The sequence below is a fragment of the Girardinichthys multiradiatus genome, chromosome 2, assembly GCF_021462225.1.
Source record: "Girardinichthys multiradiatus isolate DD_20200921_A chromosome 2, DD_fGirMul_XY1, whole genome shotgun sequence".
NCBI classification, from domain to species: Eukaryota; Metazoa; Chordata; class Actinopteri; order Cyprinodontiformes; family Goodeidae; genus Girardinichthys; species Girardinichthys multiradiatus.
Window position 1 is genome coordinate 35,347,760 of NC_061795.1, and position 16,026 is coordinate 35,363,785.

Here is a 16,026-nt window from a genome sequence, read left to right on the forward strand (position 1 = left end):
CAGATATCCACCATGTTACAACATTCTGAGTAGGGCAACCACTCCTACCACAGAGGGTGCAGTAGCGAACCCAGAGACACAGCAGCTTCCTCACGTTTGTGACGTCACTTCCCCTAGTCCGGAGAAATATTCAGATGAGGCTGGTGATTGTAAGGGTTTTTTACTACAGTGCTCAATAGTCTTTAATCGTTCTCCACAATTATACCCCCATGATGACACCAAGATTTCCTATGTTATTGGTCTGCTAACAGGGAAAGCTTGATGACACTCAGTATCCTAAAAGATCTTACCACAGTGAGAACCATTATTCTCCATGAAAACATGAAACAGGGTTTAACTTTCCCAGGAGTGACCAACGTACTAAAAACAATCCAAGAGTGAATTAAAAGTTCATCTAGGAGGTCCCAGAAGACACCTGAAAAACATCTAAAGCACTGAGATTCTCACTTGCCTCTGTTAAATTAATTGTTCATGATTCAGTAAAAAGAAATAGACTAGACAAAAATGGTAGCGATCCAAGACAAAAATGAGTGCTGGCCAAAAGGAATACAAAGGATTTTCTCACCTTCCAAAAAAAAATAAGTCATCTTGATGGTCCTCAAGACGCTTTGAAAAATATTTTGCGTACGGACAAGACAAAACTGGAACTTTTTGGAATGTCTGCCCCCCTACACACATCTGGCTTCAAAGTAACAACATTTCAGAAATAAAACTCATTTGTGGTAACTCCAGTTATGATTGTCTGACATTCAAATGTGCTTGATGAGGGCAGATACTTTAACAATGTCAATTATTGCTTTTGTGACTTTTTAAACAATGTTTAAACATCCTAAAAGGTTTGTAAAGGGAGAAATCAACATCCAGTAGTGCTACCAAGAGAATTAGTATATTACTGCCAATTCTCAGAGAGAGGCGCTGTTTGCAATACACAATTGGTGTTAAATATTTACAACCTCTTGAATAGTCTGTAATTTGCAATGGTGTGAACTCAAGTAATGTGAGTCAGACTAGAGTCACAATGGGTAGGCTACTATGCAGCATATCTCTGCACCATAATGTTCAGGCATTTCCAGTAACAAAAAAAATATATCCAGGCATAAGCAAGTGTCTTAGACCAATTCTTAATTGCAAGTTCAGAGACAGTGAAACAAATGCTGCCAGTAGTATCGACATTAAGTATAGGTTGCCAAAGCTTCCAATGTGTGGCCAAGACAATGGCCACACATTTAGCACAAAATGCTCTAAGACAAAGAACAACCGTGATGTCTTCCTTAAAGTCATGGAAGTGTATTTTTATTAAAAATAAATAAAACAAAGCAAAATCTACATGTTATATATTTAGTTTAATTACTTGTTTAAGACTTGAAATAAATAGTTTAGGATTTTGAGTGACTTGGGACTTTAATGCCTTTACATGGGACTTGACCTCCTGGTGACTTGCAATACAATGACTTGGTCCCAACTCTGGTATATACCATTTATAGTGAATGAAATTTATTTAGACAAACTTGTGGACACAGTGCACATCTCTGTATAGATATAAAAGATTCTCCAAAGAGTAATAAAACTCATGGCTCGATTATCAGATCCGCATAAAACCCCTCTATGCAGTTAAAGCTGCATTTGAAAAAGTGAAAAGATGAAGTGGTTTGATTCTATAGTGACTGACTCATGACTTCTAATGTTATATTGTCTTTAAAACCGTTCAATTAGGCTCCAAAACATTTTCACAAAATAGAGAAGCTATCTTTGAAACAAAAATCTTTGGATTGATAGAGTTAATTGACATTCTGTGCTTTAAGTTGAAGCAACAACTGTGCATGCACTGTTGGATTATTTTGTCATCACAGAAGTAATGGCAGCAGTTCACCAACAGCTGTTATTGTTGTTACAAACGCCACATCCTAAATTTATTTTGTGTATTCAGAACCTGCGGCTTACTGCTTGTCACAACGACGTAAAGACTCAAAACATTCATCTCCATGAGACATTAAGCAAGGTATTCCTTTTATTTACAGCCTTGATCAAAGCTTTGTAAAACCCTAATATTGGACTATTATATTACAAAATACATTTTTAGTAAAGTTGTCTGTGCCATGCTTTAGGAATCGTAAAAGTTCAAGCTGTCTTAAAAAACCCAATTCAAAAAAACCAAACAAAAAGTATGTGAATACTATATATATATATATATATATATATATATATATATATATATATATATATATATATATACGGTATACAGTATATATATATATATAATATATATACGGTATACAGTATATATATATATATATATATATATATATATACAGATGTACAGTACATCTATCACTAGGTCAATACTACAGTTAACATTAGCTAAAATTAGTGCTTTTTTTTTTTTTTTCTGGTGTGTGATTTTTGTTTTAATCATTCATTTTAATGGGCCACATGCCATGCGTCCTCTCAGTGCAGCCTTTGTTGGAACTGTCATGTTTACCCCAATGTGACAGAGTCCAAATTCAAACAGCAGTTTAAATAGGGCAACCGGAATCGATGGCCAGAGTCCCAGAAGCTGTAGCTTGTTTAGCAATCACTACTGGTTTCATATATACAGTCCATATATTTCAGTTTAACCCCACTACACTTAGGGAATAACACCAGGAAAATAAAGTCTTCATTACCATGTATCTTGTTTAACCTTTATCTTGACAAAGAAACATGTTAAATATATATTTTGTATGTTTTCTATTTTTGTCACCGTGAGAACAAACAAAACAGACTTATAACATGAGTTAAAGCTGCTATGCAGACTTTTCTGTAAGATCATTTAATCTCACTTAAGATAATGTTATATATACAACATATCATGATCAGCTTTTTCTTTTTCTTTAGACATGTTATTGCAAATTATTTAATGAAGATAAACTCTAACTTCCTAAAAACAAGCCTCCACACACCCAGACCTCTTGTGACATCATATAAGGGACATAAGACAAGTATGTATGTTGCTTCAGCAATCATTTTAGGCAAGTAAAGAATAATGAGGGCTGTCAACACAAGTGGAAAGAAGTAAGGAAAAAAAGAGAAAAAATTGTTTAGCCAAACTAAAGTAGTATGAGTACACACTGCATGCAGAGTCACTGGCAAATCACATAACTGTTTGGAGCATTACAAGCACAATATGCCATTTTTTTATTGTATGTGTTGTGAATATGCCTGTAAACCACTTGAACAGCAAAACTGCACCAGGAACATAAACAGATTTGTTCATATTCTTGTTGGAGTCATCCATTTTGGTCGCACAGTTGAACATGCGCAGCTCAACAGACATCACTGCTCTGACGTCACCTGGGATTGTAAAACCCGCAGAAAATAAAGTTTGGCTGCCATTTCCAGCGCGTCTCACGTGACGACGCAACGGCGGCACATATCTGGAGACACAAAAGCTCGCAGGTGAACTTTTGCTCCACAAGGCCATTCCTGGAAGAGCTTGAAAGCTGGAAATCTGTCTGATACAAGAAGGTCTGAAGATTCATATATTGATCGAAGACCACGCTGACGCCCGGCGCAGGTGAAAAACCCACAGACGCGTGATTCCCCCTCCCCCTTGTTTTCTTCAGACCTGACCCATCCTCAACCGGTAGAGAGAGAAATCAACATCAGCGTAATTTCGTTCTTTTTATATTAAATTGGATAGGTACATTTAGAAGTCTGGGCAGGATGAAGCATAATTAAGGTGATTTAGAATCACCAGTAGTTAATCCAAGGTCTCAACTTGTTGCATGCAATACTGATTGAAGTGTTTTACGCTGAGCTGTGTTTTGATTTGCTGTGCAAGCGCTGCTGAATTGTGCTGGTTCATGTTTTGTCCGGTTGATCCCAAATCAGCCAGGAGTTAGAAGTTGGACTTTTAAAAGTTTTTCATTCAAAGCAACTGCGGTCTGGGCCTCGCCTGACCACTCCTTTGTTCCAGTTTTATTACAGGTTTTTCCACTGAGTTTTTCTACTGAGTTCCCGCCTCAGAGTTTTATGACTCTTTGTTGAGATTTGGGGCAATCAGCTGCTAGAGGCTAAAAGGGCGTGGCCCCACCATTTTAACAGCTGTTTGCTGCAATCGAGACATCAGCACACCAGGAGGACTTCTCTTTCCATTTAACCCAAATTAAACATTGTGTCCATAAAACTGTACTCAATGCGCATATATTATTCTTTTATTATTATTTTTAGGTAGTCATTTTTATTCCCTTTGTGTAGAATAGTGCTTGTTAGTTAGGTGAAGGTTTTTGGACCAGAATAATCAGAATTATTTGGCTTCAATAAATCTTCATATATATAATTAAGATAAGCGTTTTTGTTTATTTCATGCAAGAATAATTTGTCAATTATTAATGATGAATAGCTAATTGTAATTATTAAAGAGCTTTGAGCCCATAATCACAACACCAGAGGACATCTCTGGTTTTTATTTGTAAGTAATGATTTTTGGTAAAGAAATACCCCTTAAAACCTTTTTATGTGTACAATCTATACTTTATACGCAACTGTGCCATTGTACATTGTTGGTGAACATAACAAACCACTGAATTGTATATATAATGACAAGCTAGTGTCAATATGATTGATACTAACCAAAATATAAGGATGAAATAGGTCAGAAATTAAAAAAACCCATTTACATCTCCTGCTTTATCTTAATGATATTAGGGGTGATAACTTCACTGCAGTTGTAAATTTAATGCCAGTTGAGTCCGCTAGGCACCTAGCTTTTTACTGCTGGCTGTTCCTGTATTATTAAGTTGCCTTTCTATTTCTAAAGCTCTTGGCCTCATTCTGGTCCAGCATAGGTTGTCCCAGTAATCACTATAAGACATCCGGGAGCTGTTCTTTGATTGGCCTACCAGAGCAGCACTCTGGGCTGTCATTTCTTATTTGGGAAAGAGACGATACTCATTCACACAGACAAGACTAGATTTGATTGGAATAACACTGGTGTGCACCAAGCTTGCAGACATGTCTATCTTGACAGTGACAGTGCAGAATGTGTGAAACAGCTGAAAATGGAAAAATAACCAAACAGAGAAATCAGCCCCTACTGGAATTCAGTAAAACGTGTGTTAGCAAATATCTTTTTTTTTGCCTCCAACTTTAAGCAGTAATAACATAGCAATGTCTAAAAATCACAAAGTTTGAAAGACAGTGGCCAGCCATCTCTCCTCAAAAATGTATCCTTGTTCACACAAATAGACAATAGATAAAATTTTTGCTGTGATCATTCCATTCAACGACGTCTGGTTTAAAGTCTGAGATTGACACATTAAACAATAAACTAATCATTTTCATCTTTTTATATGTATAAAACATTTTTGCATTTAACACAAGAAACACTGAAAAAGACAGTGCTACACTTTTCCAAAGGATAACTACTCTGTGACTTTGATAGATTAGTCTCAATGGAGCGATGTCACATGTTCTTTATTTTCTCGTACAGAGTGCAAGTGAAACAGATGGTATCTGGGAGTAACATGATCTCATTAGGGGTCCAGTGTTTGCATATATGAAAGGGAAAATGAGAGAAAACTGGGAGGGAGGGGGTAAAATCCTCTGAGTTTTGGCACAGATCGACACTCTGACCTTCTGTCCAGTCTGCTGTCTGACAGGCAGGAATAAAAGGATGAAGCAGTGAAAGTAAAGGACAGCCTCGCAGTATAAGAGAGCATCTTATCTAAGATGCACTAATCAGTAACCACTAATGTGTTTCTTTCACCTTTGACAGATTTGTTGGTCATAAAGACAGTTAAGCAGATGCGTTGCTGCTTTAATAAGTCTATAATTTACAAGATTTGCAGAATAATAGCAAAATGACTGGAATGCATTTGTGTATCCCAGCCTCTTATAAAACATAGTGAATCAAATTAATTAGTTTAACTAAAATACCATATATATCACACTTTAACAGCAATAAGAGTTAAGAATCAAAATACAATAGAAAGTGAACTTTTTTTGTCATTTAAAATTCATTAACCCAGTTTGCAGCAAAGTTTGCCTCCAGCCTCTAGATTTCTCCATATGTATTCGACTGTGCTATTTAACTTTTTTCCAGGGAGATGTAGTGACCTTTTGTCTACCTATTTATACCTAGCAGCTACATGGTATGATATGCACTTTGACTGATGTGTCAAACTGGTTGGATGGTTGTCTGCTCCAATTACTGTTCTGTTTCTTTATTCATGGCATCCCTTGAAGCAAGCTGCCATGGTTTCTTGTATAACAGGTACAATCATGAAAGGTTTGCTGAAACGCTAAGCACATATTGTGTTAAATCCTATACTCTGAGAGTTAACCAAGGACACAATGTCAAGCATTATTTTCCAATAAAAAAAAGTCTCATCTGTCTGCTTGTCTGCTCTATAGAGGTTATCTTCTAACTTCTACGTCCTTGTGCTAACTTGACTTATATTTAGGCTGAATAAAGAAAACAAAGACAATAATAGAAAAATAATTGCATTCTATTGTTAGGTAATATGTAACTTGCAAATTGTAGAAGAGAAAAAAAAGGAAAAACTGAAAAAAATGGAAGACTTAAAAAATATATATTTAATGAAGCTATGCTTACTGTGCAAGTATATTTGTACTCCTATGCAATGTTGTGTTCAGGCCAATTTTGTATTCTACTCATCCAAAAGGGGAGATTTATGGAGTGCACAACTAAGGGTTATCATGTCGAAAGATTCTCCTACCTGAGGTTTGGATCTCTGCAACTGCTTCATGGGCCTGTTGGCTGCTTTTCTTATTAAGGTTCTTTTTTAAATGACGCAAGAATCATACACATACTGGCTAGTTTATTGGTTACACTTGTTCAATGGTCAAACAAAAAGACCAAATCAGTCAATCCGATGTTAGTTACTAAGTACATTTAGGCATTTAGATTTGGCGAAGATGATTTGCAGAAGTGAGCATCAGAATAGAGAAGAAAAGGGTATCTAAGGGACTTTGCTGTTGCCAGATAGGCTTATCTGTCTATATCAGAAACTGTGCCCTACAGTGTTGGGTATGTAAAAACAGCTTAGGAAAATGTTCCTAGCTCCAATGAGCTAATCGGTTTCAGCTGCGACACGCATATTGGCCTAAACAACATGAAAGCATGCATATATCCTGCCTGGTATTAACTGTTCAGGCTGCTGCTAGTGGTGTAATGATGTTGGGGATCTTGCTTTGCTACATTTGGTGATCAAGTACCAACTCAGTATTGTTTCAACAACACAGCCTACTTGAGTGTTGTTGCTCACCAATGTCCATCCCATTGTGACAACAATACCCATCTTCTGATGGTTACTTCAAGCATGATAATGCACCATGCCAAAATGTTTTCAACACTTTGTTGAATGTATGCCACAAAGAATAAGGTACATTTGAAGGCAAAACCGAGTCCAACTCAGTGTGTTGACAAGATCTATCCAATAACGTGCCCAGAGTGTGTATTTTCCAAGGTTGCAGTAAATCTAAGCACGTTATGGTCTAGGCAGAAAGCACTGGACCAGGCAAAGTAAAAAATAAAAAGTGACATTTTTAATAATCCAGGGTATGTTATATTCAATTATATATATAAAGAAATCATGAGACTAATGTATTTTGACAACTTATTTTAAGGTAATGGGATTTAGGTCAATTCTGCCTTGTAGGTTTCTATACCCTTGGTACTTCTTAGTTGCATGACTAAATTCTCTTAACACCTGTAAAGCATGATAGCTTTGTATGAAAATCCCTCAAGTAAAACTGTTTGACCTGATTCTGACACTAGCACAGCTGAGTTTAAGCAAGTATTAGCTTATTTTCTGGAGGGCAGAGGAAGAGGTAGCATACAGTAAGCATTAGCAGAACCCTTTTGCTGATCACAGTATTTGATTTTATAATTTATTTATTTTCTTGTCAAGTCTTTACTGGTTTACTCTGGTGTTATGACAGTTATCTTATTTGGAGCACGACGATTTTATTTTAAGCACATACCCCACAGGATGTCAAAAAAGTTGGCCAATTTCACTCTATGAACAGATGTAATCAGGTGGTGTCAGCATATTAAACAAATGTGTTAGTGCTGCACTTTTTAGTCGTCAAGAGGTAATATACAGCATGCAGCCAAGTAAATATGAATGTATGTAGAAGGTCAGATGCAACAAAATGTTCCAAAAATAATGTGCTTGGAATGGTAAACCAGTTAACAGGAGCATAATATAGGCTTTTGTTTGCTTTTGCAAAGACAACCTAAGCATTTGGCAGAAGTCCAACTGTGACAGCTATGAACCTGATCCAGAAATATTGCACCAAGGAGTTTTATGGATAATTACTCCCTGTGTGGGCAGCAGAGCATTGGCTTATATGCTGTGTTTCTCTATGTCCCTATGAGGACTTTGCCATTACCGCGATCCCTTTATGAGCCTAGTTTTCTAAGTAAAAACATTTTAATTATCCACTTCCCAGACTTTAGTTTTCCTGTTCTTGCTCAAGAACTAAGGCAATGACAGATACAGTTGGATCCAAAGAATTTTGCATAGTATGAGAAAATGTATTGCTGTAAAACAAATTGCTTACTTCGTTCACAATAAAGGTATAATGAAAAAAAACCCCCAAAAAACATGCTTATAGAATAGAATAAAATTGAATTTAGTGTCGCTCAGTGGGGAAATTTAGGTGTACCAGTAGCAGAGTGAATTGCAAATGGAAGCATGCAGATTCACACAAGGATCAAAATATAAAAACAAAAGAATAAGAGACTATACCATCTTTACAAAATAGAAAAACAATACTTTACAGTTACGAAAAAAGGCATGCTCAGATTAAAATGAAAGTGCAACTGAGTAAGATAATTAAAAAATGTACAAGATGTGCATGTACACTCACCTTCGTGGCATAGATTCAACAAGGAACACATTCCTCAGAGAGTTTGGTCTATATTGACATGATAGCATCACACAGATGCTGCAGATTTGTCTGCTGCACATCCATGATGCAAATCTCTCGTTCCACCATATCGCAAAGGTGCTCTATTGAATTGAGATCTGGTGACTGTGGAGGACATGTGAGTACAGTGAACTCATTGTCATGTTCAAGAAACCAGTGTGAGATGATTTGTGCTTTATGACATGGTGCATTATCCTGCTGGAAGTAACCATCAGAAGATGGGTACACTGTAGTCATAAAGGGATAGACATGCTCAGCAACAATACTCAGGTAGGCTGTGGCAATGACACAATGCTCAATTGGTTCTAAGGGGCCCAAAGTGTGCCAAGAAAATATCCCCTACACCATTACACCACCACCACCAGCATGAACTGTTGATACAAGGCAGGATAGATCCATGCTTTCATGTTGTTGACGCCAAATTCTGACCCTACCATCTGAATGTTGCAGCAGAAATCGAGACTCATCAGACCAGGCAACGTTTTTCCAATCTTCTATTGTCCCATTTTGGTAAGCCTGTGCGAATTGTAGCCTCAGTTTCCTGTTCTTAGCTGACATGAGTGGCACCCAGTGTGGTCTATTGCTGCTGTAGACCATCCGTCTCAAGGTTCGATGTGTTGTGTGTTCAGAGATGCTCTTCTGCATGCCTTGGTTGTAATGAGTGGTTATTTGAGTTACAGTTGCCTTTCTATCAGCTCGAATCAGTCTGGCCATTCTCCTCTGACCACTGTCATCAACAAGGCATTTGCGCCCATAGAACTGCCGCTCACTGGATATTTTCTCTTTTTCGGACCATTCTCTGTAAAACCTAGAGCTGGAAGTGCATGAAAATCCCAGTACATCAGTAGTTTCTGAAATACTCAGACCAGTCTGGCACCAGCATCCATGCCACATTCAAAGTCACTTACATCACCTTTATTGCCCATTCTGATGCTCAGTTTGAACTGCACCAGATTGTCTTGACCATGCCTACATGCCGAAATGCATTGAGTTACTGCCATGTGACTGGCTGATTAGAAATTTGCATTAACCAGCGTTTGGACAGATGTACCTAATAAAGTGGCTGGTGAGTGTATGTTTGTGCATAAATGACAGTCTGTCAGTCATTTTCTACCGCTTATTCCATAGTGGGTCGCAGGGAAGCTGGTGCCTATATCCAGCAGTCTATGGTTGAGAGGCGGTGTACACCCTGGACAGGTCGCCAGTCCATTGCAGGGCAACACACAAGCAACCATGCACACACTCATTCATACACCTAAGGGCACTTTAGAGTGACCAATTAACCGGCATGTCTTTGGACTGTGGGAGGAAGTTGGAGTACCCGGTGAGAACCCACGCATGCACAGGGAGAACATGCAAACTCCATGCACAAAGACCCCCGGTCGGGAATCGAACCCGGGACCTTCTTGCTGTAAGGCAACTGTGCTACCAACTGCGCCACCATGCAAACTCTGGCAGCATAAAAAACAACATACATTTGATGAGCTGCCTGCCTGTCTGTCTTTCTTCAGGAGCATCCCCTCTTCTCCAACATCTATTAGTGTCCTTAGCAGGAGTCTGTTCTGACCCTTCCAGGTACCTTTAAGAGTCCACTATCTCAATATCAGTTCCCTGGATGTTCACCGGTGTCAGTGTGGTGGGTCTATGCTTGTGGAAATCAACCAGCCGTGCCTTGGGAGTTAATGGAGAAGTCTGCAGTATAGAGGGTACACATAAACGGTGCCAGCACCGTTCACCTTAGTACTGCAGACCAGCCTGTCGGAGACACAGTCCTGTGTCCTCACATACTGCGGGCGGCTAGTGAGGTAGTCCAGTACTCACTGGGACAAGTGGTGGTCCACTCCTGAAGTCCATCAGAAGTCCCGGCAATGTGGTATTAAAGAACTCAAAGAACATGACCCTCACACTGCTTCCAGGCTTCTCCAGGTGGGTCATAGCTCGGTGCAGGAGCATTGCAGCATATTTAACGAAGACCCCACCAGGGGGCGAAGATGGTGACAACCAACCTCTTGAGGATCTTCATAAGATGCAAGTCAGCGCTACCGGCCTGTAGCTGCTGATGTTTTTTGAATGTGTAGTCCCCAATAGTGGTAAAAGAGGTATTCCACAGCTATGGTACTTTATCCAGCTTCAGGCCCATGTTGAATATGTATCCAATGATGCCACACAATTGATCTGCTCAGCACCTCAGGACCCTGGAGCTAATGCCATCTGGACCTGCAGCCCTTTGCACATTGATCTTTCTATATTATTTACTCATACATAATGTAGAAGGGATTATATTGTGTATCTCACATTTGTTACAGTCTCAAAATAAAGAAGGAATGATGGATGAAGCAAATGATAGCTACCTTTTAAAGTTTGTACACAGACATGGGGATTTTCTTCATCCAGAATGTTGAAAAACCTTTGACAAAATTGTCAACGGGCTAGACTTGATGGACAATAAGAGGATGGACAGCCACGATCCGAAACATAGCGCTGTGATGAAGGAGCTGTACGTTCTGTAAAGGTAATCTGCAGGTTTTCATAAAAAATTTGAGCTGCTGTCAGCTTCTGTCAAAAACATTAAAATTAAATCACTTTAACTTGATGCAATTTGAATATTATTACAAAATTAAGAAACATTTTTGAAATATTGGGAAAATATTTTTAAAACATTTATTTTTATAACTTTATAACAATAAAACAGACCTATGACTTTGGATTCTGATGCTGGTTTAGTAATACTGTCCTAATTTTTTTACATTTACTCTCAGTATCTGTGTTAACAGACCTATTTAATAAATTAGAATATTATCGAAAAGTTAATTAATTTCATTAGGTCAGTTCACTAAGTAAAACAGGTTATATTGATTAATTACAAGCAGACTCACGTTTTCAAGCCTTTATTTCTGTTAATTGTCTTAACATCTTTACATCCAGGATGGTGCAGTGGATGGCAGGCAAATTAATTCGCTCTCTTGTTTTGGTGTTTTTATTCTGGTCTCTGCCACCCTTCTGTGGTCACTTTAACTAGACAGGAAGACTTAAACACTAGACAGTCCTCTCTAGGCCTTTTTTTCTTCATTTTTTATCGACCTCAACCTTACTGAGATCGTGGTTGGCTCACTATGGGATTTAGGAGATTCAGATTAGGTAAACAGGCAGGTGAGCTTGGGAAGCTTTGGCAACAGGTACTTCACACACCCTTGCTTTCATTCCACCTGGCCGATGTCCACTCCCTGGCTAACAAAATGGAGAAACTGCTGCTTCTCAACTCTAACTCTGTTCCCGGACTGCGGATGGAGGGTTTCCAGCTGTTTTGAGAGAACCGCAGCGAAAAGAGAGGAGGTGGAATCAGCTTTTACATAAAAGGTTGGTGTAGTGACATCCTAGTGTTACAGAAGACATGTAGCCCTCACCTGGAGTCTTTTTTAGTCTCTCATCATTGTTCTTGGGTATTTTGACAGTGCAAACCTCTCTAATGAACCTCCAAAAACAGATATCATATTAAGTGTCTTGCCAATGATTAAAAGCACACTGGATGACTGTTACAGAGCTTTAAAAGATGCATATTGCATCACAAAGGTTACTTTGGGACTTTCTGATTACCTTCTGCTTCATCTCATTCCAGCCTATAGGCAAACATTAAAAACTTCTTTTAAAAACTTTGCCTGTGGTTCAGACTGTTAGGAAGTGAATTGATGAGTCAAACCAGATGTTGTTTCAGCCACTGATGTGAATGAGCTTGCTTAAACTGTGACTTCCTACATCAATATTTGTGAGGACATGTGTGTACCTTTCACACATACAACTAAAATAAACCATGATTCAATTGTTAGGAATAACCTTTATTAATATGACTAATAGCTGTTTTTTCCCATTTATACCATAGTGATATAAACCCACAGCACACTTAGATTAAGGATGGACACCTGCTACTACACAACCTAACAGATAGACACCACAATGGTGACACGTAGTCTACTGATAATCACTGAGGGAGTGCACATCCATTGCATTGGAGTGCCAGATATAAAACTACATGTGACCTTCTATCAGGGCTCTTCGTTAACCTTACACAGACGGCAACGGTCCAAGATGGGAGCCTCAGCCCTGATCTCTGTAATTATTTAGATTAAAGGAGCTAAAAGTTAGAACCTGTATGAAAGTCGTTCATTTAAGAGTCTTTAGATAGAGTGTGTGATAGCTTCTGGGGACCAGAGGAGCTCCGAGGCATCTGACCGACAACAGGGTGTGGTAGCTCAGACAAATTGGTGGTTCCGCCCGCGCCCCGGAAGCGAAAACCACTTTTGTATAGGGTTGCCACAGAAGGACAACACATCACAGCAGCGGCTGCAAAGTAAAAGGTAGGGAGATTCGTATTAAAAAATCTCCAGTATTTTTCCTGAAAAACACTCTGGCTGTGTTGTTAGTTCTGAGTGAGTTGTTTTTGTAATTCTTGTAGGCAGAGAAATGGTTCAGAATAATTGTTGCGAACGCGTTAAACCGTAAGGCGTGTAGATAAGCGGTGCGACTCTAACGTTGGCAGTCCGGGGAGAAAGGTACGGTCTTCTAAAAGAAACTAGGGTCTAGGGGTGTAGGTTTCAAGTTACGCTATTGTATGCAAGGGAAGATCGGTTTCCCTCGCACACAATATAAAAGCCACCTCCCTGAATGAGGCACACAAATAGTCGGGTAGGGTTTGTTGGGTCCAGACCGTTCCATAAGAAGGGTCAAAAGATACTACCGAGGGGAAGTGTATTGGTTTAAACGGCCTCCCTGATCTTCTTAAAAGATCTCAAAGCTGCCCGCTTCTTTGATCGTAAAGCACGCAGTAGATGCGCAAACTCGTGTAAGGACCTCGTTAAAGAAGTCCGAAAGATATTGCCGAGGGAAGTCTTCCTTGTGAGTAACCAGCTGTGAAGAAAAGAAAAAAAATATATATATATACATATATACATATACAAAAGATGTAACATCAACTGGCCAGTGTGAATGTGTGTGAGTCGATAACAGTGAGCTGACGGGGGACACATTACACTGACGGACTTTGACTGCTACATGCTAAGCTAACAGACCATAGCTCACTGAATAAACTCTGCTGTGAATAAGCTATGGTGTCTGAGAGATAACGAAGTAAGCTCTCATGTGGAACAGGAAATGGTGCTGTACCGCTTGGTTGGCCAGAGTGTGTGAAAGCGTGTGTGAAGTAAGTGAATGACTGAGACATCACTAGAAAGTGAGCTCCCTGCCGTTCTCTAGGAGCAGGCTTGGAGACAGGGAGGAGAAACATATTAGCAAGTTGCTAATATCAACAAATATGAAAAAATCACACAGAAACACCCACAACATTCTCACAAACACGCACTCTCAAAACCACCAGCATAGCAACTGCATGGCACATACACTTAACATCAAGAAAGAAAATCAGACAACACATACAGATACAGAGTTCATGTTCATATCTCTGTGAGGATTAAGTCCAGAATAAATGAACCTTTGTTCTTACTGAAAGCAAGACCAAGATGTTTTATAATAAAGTAAGTAAAGACAACTTAGACCTATGAACAATAGTGATACAGTAAGTAAGTGAGGCAAAGTATTCCAAGCTGATGAAGCTTTAAACTGAAATGCAAAATGTCAAATTTTTCCTTATTCTTCTTGTAAAACACATAAAGATAACTGATCAGTATTTCTCAGACCATATTGTGAATTACATTGAAGTAAGTATTTCTAAATACGGAGTATTTCAAAGTTTGAGGGGAGAAAGATTAGTTCTGTGGCATGGCCAATAATAACATCATCGTGTTCTAGGATTGGCAGCACCAGTTGTGTGAAAACTCTTTTATGAGCTGGAAGGGAAAAAACATTGTCAGAACGATAATGTGACAATTTTAAGTCAACAGGCTTTCAAACAATATTAAATTTAGGGTTTTAGCTCGACCACTTAGACTCAGATTTTATCTGACTCCAAAAGATGATTTTTCGAAAACTTTACAACAAATAATTGCAGTGATTAAACTTGGAAAAACTTTTACTAATTTAAGACTTACAGCAGGAGGAAAAATGCTGTTAACTTTATATAATTTGAAAATAATAAATCTATAAATAATTCTACAAAATTAAAATGAATGTCCTATATTAAAACTTGGTTTTCACCAAAAGTGGTAGTTGCATTAAATGATACAGTTGATTTAATTGATGAAATTAAAAACAATAAAATCGCTGGCGGATTATACCAATTTATGTCGGGTCAAGTGAGGTTTGCTTGTATGGTGCTTTTCAGCGACAAAGCACTCAGGACGCTGTGCATAAGGAGGGGCATTGCAGTGTTCCAAATTTAAATAACAGAGGTAAGAATAGAATGATGGATAAGAAAATGAAAGGAAAGTTGGACTGAAAACTTAACTAATAATGTTTAGATGGCACAGCCATTATTTATGCATAAATACGTTCATTGTGCTAGGCAGAAGTACAAATTAATTTTTAACTTTCACTACTTGATGCTGCAAAAAGGGTTACAAGAGGCCAAGTATCCATACCATCAGATGCTACAAAGGTAGGCTATCCTTTCCTTTTTCTGAACACATTGATTCTGTTTATAACTAATCTATTTGCTTTTTATCTTATTTTATTCCTTAATAAGCTGGTACACAGCAAGACTGCAATGTTGTTTATTTTTTTGTCTTCTTTGTATATAATAATAATGGAAATAACAATGTACAAATATGATAATGTGTTGTGAAATGAAGATGGTGAAAGAAAGAAAAATGCTGATTTCACAACCCAAGTTTGTGATTTCTTGTTTGTGTTAATTTGTTGTGCTGGGATTGCTGTGTGATCAAACTGTTTATTTTCAGGCATTGCTGGTCACAATACTCATGATTTGAGTTGGAAAGGTTGATGAAGAGTCGTCCCACTATATTGCCTGATGATGTGAGCAATAACCCTAAACATTAATTTTTCTCCTAGTTGAAGAAGGCCTGAAAAGATGGCTGGGACCAGACTGGCAAATGGGTCCATTTACACATTATTACTTAGAACATGAGATCTCTGGGGTTCAGGAACAATAGGAATCCAAAGATTGAGTTTGAGGGTTGAAAA

The 16,026-nt window shown here is 38.3% G+C and overlaps 1 protein-coding gene across 3 annotated transcripts in view; it reads right to left on the reverse strand.

Moving 5' to 3' along the window:
* The window catches only part of LOC124855429 (leucine-rich repeat-containing protein 4C-like), a 238,572-nt gene that overhangs the window by 119,548 nt on the left and 102,998 nt on the right, over positions 1 to 16,026 (reverse strand). The window lies entirely within an intron of this gene.